At 47.1% G+C, this 16539-nt stretch overlaps 1 protein-coding gene across 1 annotated transcript in view; it reads right to left on the bottom strand.

Moving 5' to 3' along the window:
* The window catches only part of AP2M1 (adaptor related protein complex 2 subunit mu 1), a 329969-nt gene that overhangs the window by 226114 nt on the left and 87316 nt on the right, over nucleotides 1-16539 (bottom strand). The window lies entirely within an intron of this gene.

Raw genomic sequence — 16539 nt, forward strand, 5'->3', positions numbered from 1 at the left:
AGGTTGCCTAATAGCAGCTCCTAAAGACCTACCAGGTGCTTTTGAGGTGAGCAACCTCTCAAGGCTCTCGTCAGCCTTGCTGAAAAAAATATGAGACCCCATCAAAGGGCATGTTCAGAAGACAGTTCTGTACGTCTGGTGCGAAACCAGACTTCCGTAACCACGCAAATCTGCGCATTACCATGCTAGTACCCATGGACCTGCTTACACTATCTGCAGTGTCCAATCCAGATTGAAGGGATTCTGCATGGCCTCCTTTCCATCTCTAACAATGGCTAGGAAACCTTCCCTTTCGTCCCCTTTTGGTATGTTCTACGCCGCCATTGCATTGCGCTCCCTCAGAGTGTACGAAAACTTTGCCAAGGCACATGTGGAGTTGGCTGATTTTAACGCCATACTCGCAGCTGAAAATACCTTGCGTGCCCAGCCATTCACACGCTCGTCATCCCTGTCCGGAGGGATAGAAGGGTACGCCATTTTATTTGAAGCTGTGGCTGTCTGGACCACCAGACTCTCGGGAGTGGGATGTTTAGACAGATAGCCGGGGTCGCTACTGGCATGGCGGTATTTTGAAATAAGGGATTTATTCACTGGAGGAATAGAATCCGGAGTCACCCCATTTTGCAAGGCTACATGGAGGGGTAGGATTGTATCTTCGGTGGGACCATGGTCCAATATATCAGTCAAATCATCCTGGATGAATTGGGTTGGTGGTCTAGCACATCCTAAATAATCGACCACTTTTGTCATTAGTTGACGGTATGAGGGACTGGCATGTTCCCCTGGTTCTGGCCTGCCAAAATCAGTTTCAGGAGATGTATCAATGCCACTTGCATTATGTAAGGATTCCACCATGTCCCTCATCCTGCTTTCATCAGAAATCAGGCATTCTGGGACATTTGGGGTACCATATTCCAGTCCAAAGGGTACATTATCCTCATCAGATCTCTCCGGTTCCTCAAAAATTGAAGTCAGAGACTTGAAAAATTCCTTCCTAGGAAGAGGTTTAAAAACATTTTCTGGGGGAGGTGGGAAAGGTGTGTTAGTGGAACCTGAAGGCGTTACAGACTTTGCAGCCTTCTCTTTTCCTGGCTGAGTTGGCGGAACTGGAGCCTTTGGAGCCGAGGGCTTCGGGATCGACGTCGACAAAGACGTCGATGGCGCCGACGAAATAGTGGTCGTCGACGGAGCCGGATTCGAGGGCGTTGAGGCGCTCTTTGAGGAAATCTTCGCCCTTCGAGGTGCGTTCGGTTTCGGACGGCATCAGTGACCTCGAGCGGTCGACTCAAGCAGTCTTTTCCGCTTTGCGTCCTGGAAGATTCGCAATCTTTCCTTCTTCGATCACCCGGGCTCGAGGGCACGCAAGTGTCAGAGCGATTACGCTCCCGGCCGGCTTCCGAAGAAGGAGCGGACCGAGGCTTTGCTTTTTTTCCAACACCTCCATCATTTTAACTTTGAATGCTTCCCACTCTTCGGAGGAAGAATGTTTTGCGGGGCATTTCGTCCTTTTTGGGGATTCGTTCGAGGACGAGGTGGAAGGGGACCTGCGGCGTCTTTTCTTCGATTTTTTTGTTGAAGACGACAATAGAAGGTAATCGCTTCGGGACTTGGAAAGATGCCTTTTGCGTCAAGGAGACTTCTCCTCACGGGACCCCAACTCGACGCTAGAGCCTTTCCGGTCGGATTTACGACCTACCTGTAGTTTTCCCTTCCTCTCTCACAAGGCCTTCCCAGTCAATCGCCTGACACTTCGTACAGGACTCCATGTCGTGGCCTTCCCCGAGACACCAAAGACATTCTCGGTGCGGGTCTGTGATAGACACTTTCGAACCGCAAGATTTACACTTTTTGAAACCCGATCGCAGAGTCGTAGTCGGCGTCGATGACAAGGACATATCGATATATACCAGTATTATTCACTGCGTCACAGAACTCTAGGCGCGCCGAATCTCCAAAGCAACATGCACCGTGGAAAAACAGAACTGAGGGCAACTGGCGCCACGCGTGCTACTTGTATATGCAATGTAGTCACCCTCGACGGAGGCCTTCGAGGGACCTTCAACTCGACGACAAACGGACGGCACCCTCTGCCGAATTTTTTTTCCGAAGCAGCTAAAGCTGGATGGAATACATCTAAGATGAGGAATACGTTGGAGGACACAATCCACTCGAATAATCATTTGTGCCAATTCCCTTCAACCTTCTAGACCGCCAGCTCTTTTGCTGGACTTGGGACTCTTTTTAATTTTAACCCTGGAGTGAGTGACCTTTTTCTCACTCATGTGTTTTTGCCCGATTTGGATTGTGTATTTGCACTGTTTTTGGAATCTGACAAACTCCATAGGTATCTGCTTTTTTGTATGGTGACAGCACCTTCACTGCAGTGTAAGAGAAATCCTTTTACATTTCGCATAAGGTTTAAATACCCTTTCTTGGGTGAACTACAGTTCCCAAGAATAATAGAGTGAAATTGACTTTGTAGGTCCAGCACACACCATCGTATGTGGAGTGCTAGGGGGTACCTAGTAGCCCCTTATCCTACATTTCAATGTGGTTTACTTCTTCCTACCATTGTGCTTTTCTAGCGCAGGCTGAACCCTCAGCTGCAGTAGAGCACCCATGGATGACTATTTTGTCCAAATGGCCCTGTCTTCTTTTTTCACCATTTTCTGTACGGGAGGTCTTTCTTTGGTTTTACTCTGTGTTGAGACAGATTTGAGCCCTTTGTCTTGCCTTTGGCAGGCTTCAGCCCTGATGCCCGTCTCTGGCTCCAATGTGTCTGGAAGGGCAGGATGTGAGGGAAGTTCCCGAAACTCCCCAGTCCTTTGTCTCTAGGAATGCAACTAGTCCTGATTGGCTGGCTGACCTTTTAGGACAGCCACCCTGCTATGTGATTGACAACTTAGGCTGTACATGAATGGAACAAACCTGCTTTGGGACTAAAGGCAGAGTCGACCACTGGGGGAAACACCAGACGAAGAGACCGTGAACGAAGCTTGCTGCATCCTCCTGGACCTTTGAATTGCCCAGTGAAGCCCTGCTGCTGTGTGCTGAAACTCCTTTTTGACTTCAACAGAGAAGCTCCGGACAGAACGACTTCTCCTTTTGGGTTAGTGGGACCAACTTACCCAGAGACGAACTCCACTGTACCATAACCCCTGACTTGCTGTGCCTCTACGTTGCTTCGGGAGCCCAATGCCAGGGGTTGAGTATTCGTGGTCAAGTGAAACATCTGAAGCGGTAACAAGTCTAGCTAGAAGCTCCAGGAGTCCAAGGACCCTCCAGAAGCAGGACAACCAGATCCAGAGTCCCCTCACAAGAGTGCAGGATCCAAGGAGTGAAGGAAGCCAAACCGGTATCCGAGATCCGCGACAGTGCGTTTGCTAAGCGCTGAAACCGCGAAGTGCTGCTTAACCGAAAAGAGCCCGTAGCTGCTGACAACCTCCCAAGTACTGCCACAGGAGCCCTCCAGATGTCCTCCCTCTCGTCCCCAAGACTGAGTATCAGGAACACATGACCTGCACTGCTGTAGCAAGACAGAATCCAGCTGGACCACTCTTCTTCAAACCAGAGGTACTGTTTAGGCTTGGGGTATTTACCTCATTGTCTTTTAGCTGTGCTTCTCATTTGGGAATTGCAGTGGCTTACCTTTTAGAGTTGATTCCAACACTCTTTGCACAGGCTTAACAGCTTCTGACCCTGTACGTGATTTTTCTATAAACTCTCTAACTTTGCGCAAGACTTCTATCTAAGAAGTGAAACTGATCCATAGAATGTGTCCCAATTGACTTTGGCTGTCCTGGCTCAGTGAAGACTCTAGTCCATTGACTTGGATATTGTTTGTCCCTCACAGGTGGTAGCTTAGTGTATACTGTTATTGCTGGGAAAGGCTTATCTAGGTTTCATTGGAAGATCTAGTTGTCGTTCATATCTACCGAAGAGTTGTTTTACAATTTTTTCTTCCCTAAACCATTGCTTTCTGCAACCTCAGAATCTGCAACTAGTGTGATGTATAAATGCCAATACAATCCTTGTGGTTGAAATCACCTGAGGGTGTAAGAATTGTGTAAGAAGCATACCCACAGATTATCCACCAACTTGTATTGATTCTGAAAAGTGATCAGAAATTATATTTACATAGTTACTCAAATTGGTTTATAGTGATTAATTCGAATTACATGTCGAAAGACAATGTCGAAAAAAAAGTCAGTTCTAAATAGTTATTTAATTAACATACATTTTGAAATAAGTATTCTTTAAAAAGGCAATTTGTGTGGTGTGCAGTTAAAGTCAAACATTATGTCGAAAGAATGTGGAAAAAAATGTAATTTTTTCTTCTAATGTTTTTATTTTTGTGTTTTTTTGGGGTTCCGCAAGTAGAAAAAAAAGGGGTAAAACCCCACAAAAAGGGGGATGGGGGGGGTCTTCCTGCCAGCGAAAACTACCACTATGGCCAACTACATCACGCACTCACCAAACAAAGGGCCCAATTGGTGGACATGCCGGAGTGCACGCCCATTAAAGAACATTGTCATGGATAGCGTGAAAAGCAAGGTTACATCCACTATGTACAACGCAATCTCCTCTTTTGCCACGAAAGAAATGTCTAGCCCATGGGTGCACAACATACGGCCCACGGGCCAGTTGCGGCCCGCCATGCTGTTTTTTCCGGCCCGCGAGGCACAAAGACTCCTAATGGAAGGCGGCCGCAAGCAGCATCAGCCGCCCTCCATTAGGAAAGTCTTTGTTGTCTTCCCGGGCCGGACAAAACACTGGCCGTCATTGGCTCAGCACACACGCACCACGTCACTCCTACGAGCCACGTAGTGCGTGTGTGCTGCACCAATGGAGTGCCAGCACTACGGCTGGCGTGGCCAGTAAGGCTTGATGCCGGAAGGCATTTCAGCCTTGCTTGCCACGCCATAGTACCACTCCAGTTACCTCGCCAACGTTCCAGCTTACCTGCCTTCCAGCACGTCTCCGGTAAGTGGTCTGTGTGTTTGTGTGTCGGGTCTGTTCAGCTGTATGTTTGTGTTGTGTATGTTGAGATGGGGGGGGGGGGGGGGTAGGGGGGCGTCGGATGTGCATGAATGTTTGTTTTTGAATGTTTGTGTTGTGTGTGCTGAGTTGGGGAGTGGGGGTTCGGGTGTGCATGAATGTTTGTTTTTGGTACGTTTGTGTTGTGTATGTTGAGTTGCATGTATGGGTGCATGCTTCAGAGTTTGTGTGCTGAGTTGGGGGTTTTGGGTCTGTATGGGTGCATGCTTGGGAATGTGTGTGCTGAGTTGGGGGTGGGGGGGTTCGGGTCTGTATGGGTGCATGCTTGAGAGTGTGTGCGCCGAGTTGGGGGGTGGGTGGTTTGGGTCTGTATGGGTGCATGCTTGAGAATGTGTGTGGTGAGTTGGGGGTGGGGGGGGGGTTCGGGTCTGTATGGGTGCATGCTTGAGAGTGTGTTTGGGGCATAGTGTTTGGTTGGGGGTGAGGGGGCCATGGGGCATAGTGTTTGCTTGAGGCGTGAAGGCCATGGGGCATAGTGTTTGCTTGAGGCGTGGGGGCCATGGGGCATAGTCTTTGGTTGGGGGTGAGGGACAGGGGGCATAGGGTTTGCTTGAGGCGTGGGGGCCATGGGGCATAGTGTTTGGTTGGGAGTGAGGGGGCCATGGGGCATAGTGTTGCACTCCAAGAGTGAACCCAATAATAAAGCTAAAAACAGGCACAGTTAGGAGATGTACATCCTTTGCTTTTTTGAGGAAACCTGACTCAACAAATGCCATACTCCTCTTGGGCAACCCAAACAGCAAACTATAGCAGTCCAAAATAACGGAATGTCAAATCAAGGGTCAATAAAATATATCTAATTTAATTAAACAGACGATATACAATAACTAAATCGAAATAAATGATAACAATGGAAAATGTGTAGTACAAAATCTAAGTCTGAAATGCAATAAAAATCATTACCCCTCAAAAACATTCTTTTTCCATGTGCTTAATACACATTGGGGGTTGAAAAAGCCTCCTTACATGTCCCGCCAACCGCCCCGCCCACTTTTACTTTTCGGCCCACTATAGCCCTCATGTAAGGTACTTTCAGCCCTCTGTCAAAATCAGTTGTGCACCCCTGGTCTAGCCTAAAGATGAAATGGGAAAGGGATGTAGGCCCGATACTATGAGGAATGGATCTCGACCCTGATGTATCCCAGAGATACAGCAAGATCTGCTAGAATCCGGCTCATACAGCTGAAAGTACTCCATAGAATATATTATCCCCGGGTGGCATTATGCAACTGGGGTAAAACAACCGATCCCAAATGCCTACGTTGTAGGCAGGAGGAAGGAACCTTTTACCACATCCTATGGCAATGCACACGAATACAAAACTTTTGGCGAAAATGTAGTGAAAGGCTCTCGAGGGTCATGAGACGACCGATACCAAATGAACCCAAACTCCTTCTCATGTGGATAGAAGAGGAAGGAGTAATGACTCGCTTTAAAAAACTTCTGCTCTCAACGTCCACAGGGATTGCCAAAAGAAACATTGCACAGCTGTGGGGTTCAGAGATTACTCCCCAATATGACCAATGGATATCAGACGTAGACGCTAGCATTCTAATGGAGCACCAAATCTATCAAGCAAGAGGCTGCCCGGGCAAGGCAGACAAAGTATGGGGAAGGTGAGAGCAAACCATGTAATCAATGTATAGACTGTACCAACAGACCATGATGCATAACCCTGCCACTACCTCAAGGAACCGTACCACGATCAGTCATAACCCGAATAGGACAAGCGAGGAAGTGCCCAATAAATATATACACAGTGTCTGATCATACTGCTCCACCATCTGTATGCAAAGTTCAAAGTTATGTTTGTATAATGTTTGTTAATGTATTGTAGTATTAAAAATGCAATACAATTGGAAAGAAAAAAAAGAATGTTTACTGATTCTGGATTTTAGAGCATAATTCATTTGGGGGTAGGGGGAGGGGGGTTCTACCAACCCACTTTATGGAACCCCTAAACTCTTTTTACTGTTGGTTTTTCTAGAGCTTTGATTTTTGTGGTCAGTGGGATTTCTACTGAAGAACCCATACCACTACAACAGTTTCCGATGTGGGCATCTATGATCACCCATATGGCTCCTAAGAAGTGCCTTTTCAAGCACCCTCCATTTTAGTCCTAGAGTGCTTCTATAACCCTATTAATGTGGTGTAGGCTGAGGTATGCAGATGGCAGCTTTAATTTAGGTTTGGCATCACCAGAGGTGCAGCCTCTTTTGCTGTATTTGTAACCCAGTGTACTAGTACGGTAGCCAGAGTACTAATGCATTTATTTAAGCCCTACACCCACCCATTTTGTTTTGGGCACTCCCTTTGTATGCGAGGACCACAAGACAGGCCTAAGATAACATGGGCTTACCTTCAGACCAGCCTGCACCCTCTAGAGTGCTTTAAAACAGAACTAGGCTAGTCTCCTGCCCCAAACAGGCTCAAGCAAATTCTTGAGGAAAACATTCTATTGCCTCCTACCATGATGCAAGGGATTTTCCTAGCGGCTACCTGAATGCTGGTGTATAAGAACATTAAGGTTTTGGCAATGCTTGGATGAAAGCCAGTGTTGGGACTTGCAAAACATAGTTGACCACTCACATAGTCTAGTAGTTTTTATGAAGGTTGGGTACTGTTTGCATGGTACTCTACCTTGCTGGCAAGTACAAGGACATGTTTCAAACTTATTTGACATTTACTGCAAACAAACTTTGTAGTAAATGTCAAATGTGCCTCACTGTGCGTGGAGAGCCTGCGGGTGGCAGCAGTGCACCAAAACAGGAAGTGGGTTTATGTTGAGCATTTTATAGGAAGCGCTGATAAATTTGCTGTCACCCGTCGCCATGGTTCAAGTGCATTTCTCTAAGGTAGAGTATATAAGCCAAGTTACTCAACCTGTAGCTCTAGCAGGATTTTAAAGAATGTGCAAGGCCTGATGTGCTTTATTGATTGCAAAAGTGCTGTACACATTTTATTTTCCCAGAGTTCAGGAATCAATTTTTCAAGGTAGACTATGGTCATTTCCTGTGATAGCTTGTGGAAAATGAAAAACAGCTACTAAGCCTCATGTGTTACAAAGCACAAGTTACTTACCCCTGGTAAAGTTCTTTCGACTGGATGTTCCTCCAAAGTATTCCTCATCTTTGACATGTAATGTCCAGCTTCGGAATTAATTAATTTATTTAAGCGGAGAACACACTGCGTCGATGCCGTCAAGTCGATGTCCCTCGAAGGCCTCCGTCGAGAGTGACGTCATCCGATGTTATAAGTAGCATGCATGGCGCTTGTTGACATCAGTTCAGTTTTTGCCTCCTCGTGTATCAGAAGCACCCATAAATACAGGCAGGACAGTACTTCGCCTTGTGGGAACGAAAGCTGCAATAGCACAGAAAATTCTACAGCGGGGTAGGTTGGGAGGGCGAGGAGGAATGCGTTGGAGAAACATCCAGTCGGAAGAACGTTACCAGCAGTAAGTAACTGGTTCTTCGAATGGATTGTGTACTCCAACGTATTCCTCATCTTTGAGGGACTTCCAAAGCAGTATCCCTGATAGGAGGAGGGAGAAGAATTAAGACATGCAGAACCTTCAGAGGGCAGAATAAAGGACTGCCTTAACGAAAGCAACATGCTCAGCGTGGGTAAGTATCCAGAGTGTAATGCCTAGTAAACGTGTGTATAGATGACCACGTTGCCGTATCACGGATGTTCTCAATAGGGACCCTTCTCTGCAAGGCAGTTGAGGTGGCCCTGCCCCTGCTGGAATGGGCACGCAAACCCTCAGGAGGGTCCTTGTCTGCCAGCCTGTAGCATTCAGAAATAGTGAGGAGGATCCACCTAGACAAGGTCTGTTTGGAAACAGCCTGGCCCAGTCTGTTTCCGGTGTACCCTACAGCTAGTCGTCCACTCTCAATTTGAAAATCCTGGAAATGTAAAAGCTCAGTGCTCCCCTAAGGTCCAACCGATGTAGACTTTTCTCCTCCTTACTAGGATGCGGAGGAGGGTAGAATGCTGGTAGCACAAGTTTCTGGTGAAGGTCAAAGTCCAAAACCACCTTAGGTAAGGAGGGTTTCACCCTCAAAACAACCCTGTCCTTGTGGAATATAGTAAAGGGTGGCTTGGAAGAAAGCGCTTGCAACTCGCTCACTCTTCTTGCAGATGTAAGAGCAACTAACAGTATAGTCCTAGAGGTCATCAACCTCAATGGACATGAGTGCAAGGGTTCAAAAGGAGCACCCAACACATTTTAAAACCAGGTTGAGGTCCCACATCGGAACCTGAAACGCAGAAGGCGGGAACACATTTGTCAGCCCTTTTAAAAACTGAATGACCAGAGGGATCTTAAAATAGAAACATTCCTCTAAAGAGCGCTTAAAAATGGAAAGCGCTGCCAGGTAACCCTTAATAGTACCAACCTGAAGACCTTTGAGTGCCAATGAGAGCAGAAAGGATAGAACATTCGGTGTCGTACACTGAAAAGTATCACCATTCTTGTCTCTGCACCAGTCACAAAACTTATTCCAACAGCAACGGTACAGACTTTGCTGCTGGCCATCTGGCTGAAAGCAACACATCCATCACGTCATCCAGGGAGATCCCAAACCTTGTACCTCAACCTTTCAGAAACCAAGCGTGAAGGTTGAGTGTGTTGACCTCTAGATGGAGAATCGGACCCTCCCCTCGCGATAGAAGATTCACCCTTTGTGGAAGACGTATCGGAGGACAGATGGACATATCCAGAAGGTCCGGGTACCACGTTATCCTGGCCCAATCCGGGGCAATGAGGATCATGCGGTTCCCGAACCTCCTGATTACTTGAGGAATGACAGGGACTGGAGGAAACAGCAGTGGGAATTCCAAATCCACCATGAACGCGTCTGCTAGAGCTCCTCTCGGTGGACATTCTGTTGAGCAGTACAGTTTGCACTTCCGGTTGACACTTGTTGTGAACAGATCCACTTGAGGGGTTCCCAAATGGGCAAAGATCTCTTGAAGGACTTCCTGAGCTAGTTCCCACTGGTGGGAGACTGCCCTGCCTGCACAGAGCGTCCGCCACTGTGTTTTCCTCCCCGGCCAGGTGAACCGTCAAGAGTGAGATTCCTTCTTGAATAGCCCAATACCAGAGTTGCATTGCCGCTCTGCAGCGGTAGTTACCCTACTCCTCTCTTGTTGAGATAGTGCATGGCCACTGTATTAATTTTGTTTATTGCATTTGGTTGTACGCCCCAAACTCTGGGGTATCACAGCAAATTTTTCCAAGTATGCTTAGCATCTTAGTAGTTGCATATAACATTTACAGGCGTAACAGTCAAAGCTTACATGGAGATCCTTGGTGGAATGGGTGAACAATGGTACAGCTTAGAGTTACAAGCATACTTGCAGTCTTAGTAGTTGCAAGGTAGAAAAGAAATGTGTACATGCTTACAGTGGTTGCATCTTAGTGCGATAGGTGGAGTGGCTGTGAGTGATAGTTCATGGAATTAGGCTGGGTCAGGGGCCAACCTATGTCAGCGGTAGGATCAGAATTTGTTCAAGAGCCAGGTTTTAAGGAGTTTCTTGAATTTCGGATGGGGTGGCTCATTGCAAATATTAGCAGGGAGAGAGTTCCAGATCCTGGGGGCTGCTACTGGAAAACTTGAGCTACCTGTTCTTACGTTCTTGAAGCGAGGGATGCGTATGGGCGTATCAGCATTGGATCCAAGTGTTCTGGTTTTGCGGTTAATACTTTGGCTGAGATAGATGGGGGTATTATCTGAGATACATTTGTGTGTGAGGGTTTTATGAAGTATTCTGGTTTGTATGGGTAACCAGTGAAACTCTCTCCTGTGCTGTGAAATGTAGTCTGTTTTTTATGCCTAGTGCTGCTCTGAGTGCTTTGTTCTGTAGAAGTTGCATTGTATTTATATACTTTTTTTAGGTCCCTGGGAGTATATTGCAGCAGTCAATTTTGGGCAAAATGAGAGCTCTGGCGAGAGTGACAGTTTTGGGGCGAGAGGAACGGTCGGCTCAGTGCAGTAAGTTTGGCTGTGTATGCTGTTGATGAGGAAAGCGCACTGAGTGTTTGCACATGGTAAGGCTTGAGTCCAGGTAGACTATGGTGTTGACTTGGTTGGAGATGGTAATTGGGGTGCCGTCTATAGCTGTATATTGCGGGTGGAGTTTGCTTAATCGGGCGGGGGAACCTATTATGAGGATCTCTGTTTTTTTCTCCGTTAAGACAGAGGCTGTTGGCCGCCATCCAATTCTGGATGATAGAGTACATTGTTAACGCTGATGGTGTCTTGTTCGAAATTTCAATTAGTATTTGTTTGTCATCTGCGAAGTTGGTTTATATTACTACCATTGTGTCTAGTGCTGCAAAAAGGAGTTATGTGTAGGCATTATAGAGCGTTGGGGAGAGGCAGGATCCTTGCGGAACTCCCAGTGGGACTGTTATAGAATCTGCTTCTACATCGCCTATAGCTACCCTGGATGTAGTTGGGATGGTGTTGGCGTTGAAAGAGGCATTGACAAAATTGGTGATGATGGGTGCTAGAATGGGGGCGCAGTCCTTAACTAGTTTGGCAGGAAAGCGGTCTCCTTTGCAATTGGAGGGTTTGAGTGATGCTAAAGCTTTTAGCACTAGGTCAGTGGTCACTGTGGTAAAGTGGTATTCCGTTATATTTTTTGTGGTGTGTTAAAACCCATTATGGAGACAACCCCTAAGAGTTTCCTTTGCATCGTTATTTTATTTTGGAGAGCGATTATTCTGGAGGCTAGTGCGTCCTGGATGGTGGTACAGCAGGCTTTGCTCACGTTTGCTATGCTAGGAGGAGGGATTGGTGTTTCTAGCTCTTTAATGATAGAGAACAACTGAAATACCATTGGTGATGCATAAGTTGAGGGAATTAGATTTCTGTGTAAATACTTCGAGTTTATAGGATTTGGATATTAGCTGAGGTTCTTTTTTGGACTCACTAGTAGGGTTTTTTCTGGTAAGGTGTTCTAGTGTTCTTTTTTTCCTTCTAAGATCGATTAAGTCTTTGAACCACAAGCTGCTGCGTTTGGGGAGTTTGGATCTGAGAGGGGCAATTTCCTCGATGGCTGAATTCAGGCAGGTATGGTAGTGCAATTAGATGGTGTCAGGGCTGGAGTCAACAGGTGGTTGTGCTTCAAGTAACTTGTTCAGCAAGGGGTTTAAGTTTTTTCTGGGGTGCGTTTGTGAGTTTCTCGCTAGGATGGGTGTGGGAGGGGTATTGGAAGAAGTGGGGTCCTTAATTATGCTAATGAGGAGGTGGTCCATCCAGGATATCTCTGATGTCTTCAAACTTCAGTCCAGGCTTCGACCTTTTGAGTGGGTTGGGGCGTTAACTATTTGTGTGAATTGCATTTCTGAAAATGCATTGTGGAAGGCAGTAGCTTTGAAGTCAGTTATATCATTATACCCCAGATTAATGTCTCCTATGAGGATAAATTTGAATTTTGAGAAGTGCGTTCCATGTCATTTCATCATGGGATGAAACGACGGGTTTTTCACCATGGATATTTCAACACGAACACTAATTTTTTTTAATTTGGGGGGGGGTTGCCCCAAACCCCCATCCGCTTTAGTTATTTAACTATTCCCGCACACCCACACCCCATCTATTTTTTTTAACCCCCCCCCCCTATGAAATTCAATGAATTTTCACGTTGAAATAAAGGGGAAAAACCCAGCCTCCTTTCATCCCACAATGAAAGGACGTTGTATCGAGAAGTGGGGAGATGAGCAGAGGTAGTTCAATGTCTGGGTTGTTGGTTGAGCTGCGAGGCTCAATACACTATTAGGAAGTTGATAGTGGAGTCCGGGGCTAATTTTTGTGCTAGGAGTTTGTAACCTGGCAGAGTTTCCGTTTTGCATTCTCTGAACTGGAGGGTAAGTTTTGAGACGATAACAACGCCTCCGCGGTGGCATCATGGCGATCTAAGTAATGTATAGTACGTTGGTATGGCTAGTGTGAGCAGTGTTCCTGAAGCTGGGTGGAGCCAAGTTTCCATAATTACTAGGAAATCAAGTTGGTATTCAAGAATATGGTCATGTACGTCAATGGTGTGTGTGCCTAACGATCTTAGATTAACTTTTAAAAGGTGCTTTGAGTGGGGTAGGTGTTTGAGCTGCGTGTGCTGGTAGTGGTGGTGTGGTGATACATTGAGTTTTTTGGTGTTTGTGGTGTGATGGAATGCTAGTGTTAGTGGATTTGTGGGTGCTGGGGGATTGGAGTCTAGCTATGTTGCTAGAGGAATGCGGAATGGTGAGGGCCTTAGTGGTTCGGTCGAGAGTATTGCTTTTCTTGTGGTTCCTAGTATGGATCTTGAGAGAGCAAAGGATATATGTGTTCTGGAGGAAAGTCTGTTGCAGCGGGATATGCCTAGGAGTGGCATGGTGAGATGGGATTTAGTGGGATTCTGTGGTGGTGTTGTGAAAGCTGGAGTATTAGGTAGGAATGGGGTTGGGCAGGGTAGTGGGTGGTATCTAGGGCAGTATATACGCGCTAGTCCTGGACCTATCTGGATAAAAGTACCCTTGGAGGAAGGTATCAATTCTGTAATGGGAATGTCCTTTTTATTGGACATTGTGAATTGGTGGTAGTGTATGGCTATGACAGTTGTGTTGGTGAACTGGGTTTGTTGATCGTGTAACGTTAGTAGTAGGAGAGTTACCAGCGCAGCTAGAATTGCGCCTAAAGGTTTGAAGAGTTTGTGATGCATTTGGCAGGTGTTGGTGCAATAGTATTGGTGGTGCCCAATCAGGCATCAGGGGCAGGAGTCTGGCACAACTTGGAAGGATGATGGCTTTCGAATTCACTGGGCTGGACCTTAAGGGGCACAATGGAGGTGCTGGGCATAAATGCTAAATGCGAAATTTAGCAGCCTCCTTGATAGTTGTGCAGCGATCGGGGCATTCAACACAAATTCTCTGTATAGCATGAATGCGCGTTCCATCGCGCTGGAAAGAGAAGTCAGCGGTAATCAGCTGAGGATGCACACAGAGCCCACGAGCTTACCTGGGCATATGATGTATCATTATCAGGACATTCTTTTCCCCGTACAGACAGCGCTAGTCTGATCGCTCTCAGCTGCAAAAGATTGATGTTAAGCTTGGACTCCGAGACAGAGACCAACGACCGCTGACAGTCAATTCATTGGCGTAAGCTCTCCACCCTGTGAGTGAGGTATCCGTCACTAGAGTGATCTCCGGCCATGGTTGCCAAAAGCGTTCGCCTTTCAGAACATTGTCCTCGCAGGCCCGCCACAGAAGATCCCGTTAGACTCTGAAGGATCTGAAGGCGGTCCGACATTCGTCCTGAGAACTTGGGACCATTGCAATCAAAGAGCCCATTGAAGGGATCACATTCACAAGCAGGCCTATGGCACCAGGAAAATGCAGGATGTCGAGCAATCTCAAGAACTCGAAGGCCAGAAGATTCTGGGCATGCTTTACCATCTGGAGAATGTCTTGAGCCCTCAACCTTGGGAGGTCGAGTACTTTCCCAAGAAGTATCTAAAACAGCCCCGATATGAAGGAGCTGTTTGGAAGGTGTAATCTGGGACTTCTTGAAATTGAGGGAGAAACCCAGTCTGTAAAGGGAGTGGCCAGGTAACCTTGAGATGATCCAAGGCTTGTTCGGGAGAAAGCGCCCCTGAGCAGCCAATCGCACAGGTAGAGTTAGACCTGAATCCCCCACTCTCCTGAGATGCGCTGCCACCACCACCTATCTGTAAATACCCTTGGGGCGGTGGTCAACCCAAATGGCAGGACTCGAAACGGATAGTGCGAGCCGCCAACGGCGAACCTCAGGTATTTCCAGTGCTTGAAATGGATCGGCACATAAAAAATAAAAAAGATCCTGAAGATCCAATGACACCAACCAATCCTGAAGTTGGAGGGCCTGAACGATCTGAGAAAGAGTGACCATCTTGAATTTATCTTTCCTGAGGAACTTGAACAAGTATCTCAAGTCCAAGATGGGTCTAAGTCCCCCGTCCTTTTTGGGAATTAAAAAATATGGGGAATATCAGTAAAATCATCCTGATCATAAGGCGCCAGAGGTCTGGACAAGCCCAAGTATTCCACCACCGTAGTCATAAAAGGTGCCTATATGAAGAGTCAACATGCTCCCCAGGTTTGCGCTTGCCAAGCTCAACTACGGAGAGGTATAATTACCACTTGCATCATGCAAAGTATCACACAGGTCCTGCATCCTGCTCTCCTTGGAAATGAGGCCCTCTGCACATTTGGGATCCCATACTGAAGCCCAAAGGGGGCATCCTCCCCATTCGAATGTTCCTCCTCTTCAACAATTGAAGTGAGGTTCCTAAAAAAAACCTTTTTAGGAAGGGGGACAAATGTTTTCTCTGGCATTGAGCCCAGAGGTTTAGAAAGCGGTCAAGTTGTCGACTTAGATTTAGCCAGAACTTTCCTTGGTGTGTCAAGAGGACCTGGGGACGGAGCCGGTAAACTAGGCCCCACTGGCATAGACTGCTTCGACAACGAAGGCTTGACTGGCGAAGACCCAATGGGCACCAACGACGTTGTCAATGGCTTCGAAGTTCTTGAAGACGACAGAGACCTTGATCTCTCGCTCTCCGTCTCGAGTGATCCTTCAACATCTTGTCACGAGGCCTCTCGATGTAGATTACGCTGTGGACCTGGGCTCGAGGGCGCGCGATTATCAAGCCGAGACCGCTCCCTGTCGGCTTCCACAGAAGGCGCAGACAGATCCTTACCCGGTTTCTCAAAAGTCTTAAGCATCTCCAACAGGAAAGCTTCCCACTCTGCTGGTGTCCATGTTTTGGACTGGCATGTCACCCTTTCGGAGGTACTTCCTGACGAAAACGACGAGGAAGGCGACTGCCGGTGCCTCCGCTTCGAACGTTTCAATGAGGAGGAAGAGTGGCGGGAACCACTAAGGGACCATGAGCGGTTGGTTCTCTTCCGACTAGGAGAGTCGCCCCTCGACTAGTCGGTCGAAAGCGCTGCCTGTCGGGAGTTACAGGGCTTGCCACCATGCCTGCATTTAACTTCCCCTGGCATTCCCGCAAGGCTTTCCCTGTCATGGACTGACATTTTGAGCAGGTATCCGTCTTGTGGCCTTCGCCCAGGCACCACAGACATACCCGATGCAGATCCGTAATCAACATCTTGGAGCCACACTCCTTAAACCTGGAACGAGGAGTCGTCAGGGTAGAAGACCAAGACATGTTCGAAAAGAGTTAACAGTAGTACTTCCTTAGTACGAGGCGCGCTGAGTTTCACAAAGCAAACACGTTTGTGGAAAAACTGAACTGAGGCCAACGGGTGCAGTGCATGCTATTTCTAACATCAGATGAAGTCACCCTTGACGGAGGAATTTGAGGGAAATCGAATCAATGCCATAGATACAGTATGCCCTTTGCCGAAAAAAAGGTCCGAACTAGCCGAAGCTGGACATTACATGTCAAATATGAGTAATATGTTGGAGGACACAATCCATTGAA

This window comes from Ambystoma mexicanum, chromosome 10 (genome assembly GCF_040938575.1).
Source record: "Ambystoma mexicanum isolate Mex_15411 chromosome 10, UKY_AmexF1_1, whole genome shotgun sequence".
NCBI lineage: Eukaryota > Metazoa > Chordata > Amphibia > Caudata > Ambystomatidae > Ambystoma > Ambystoma mexicanum.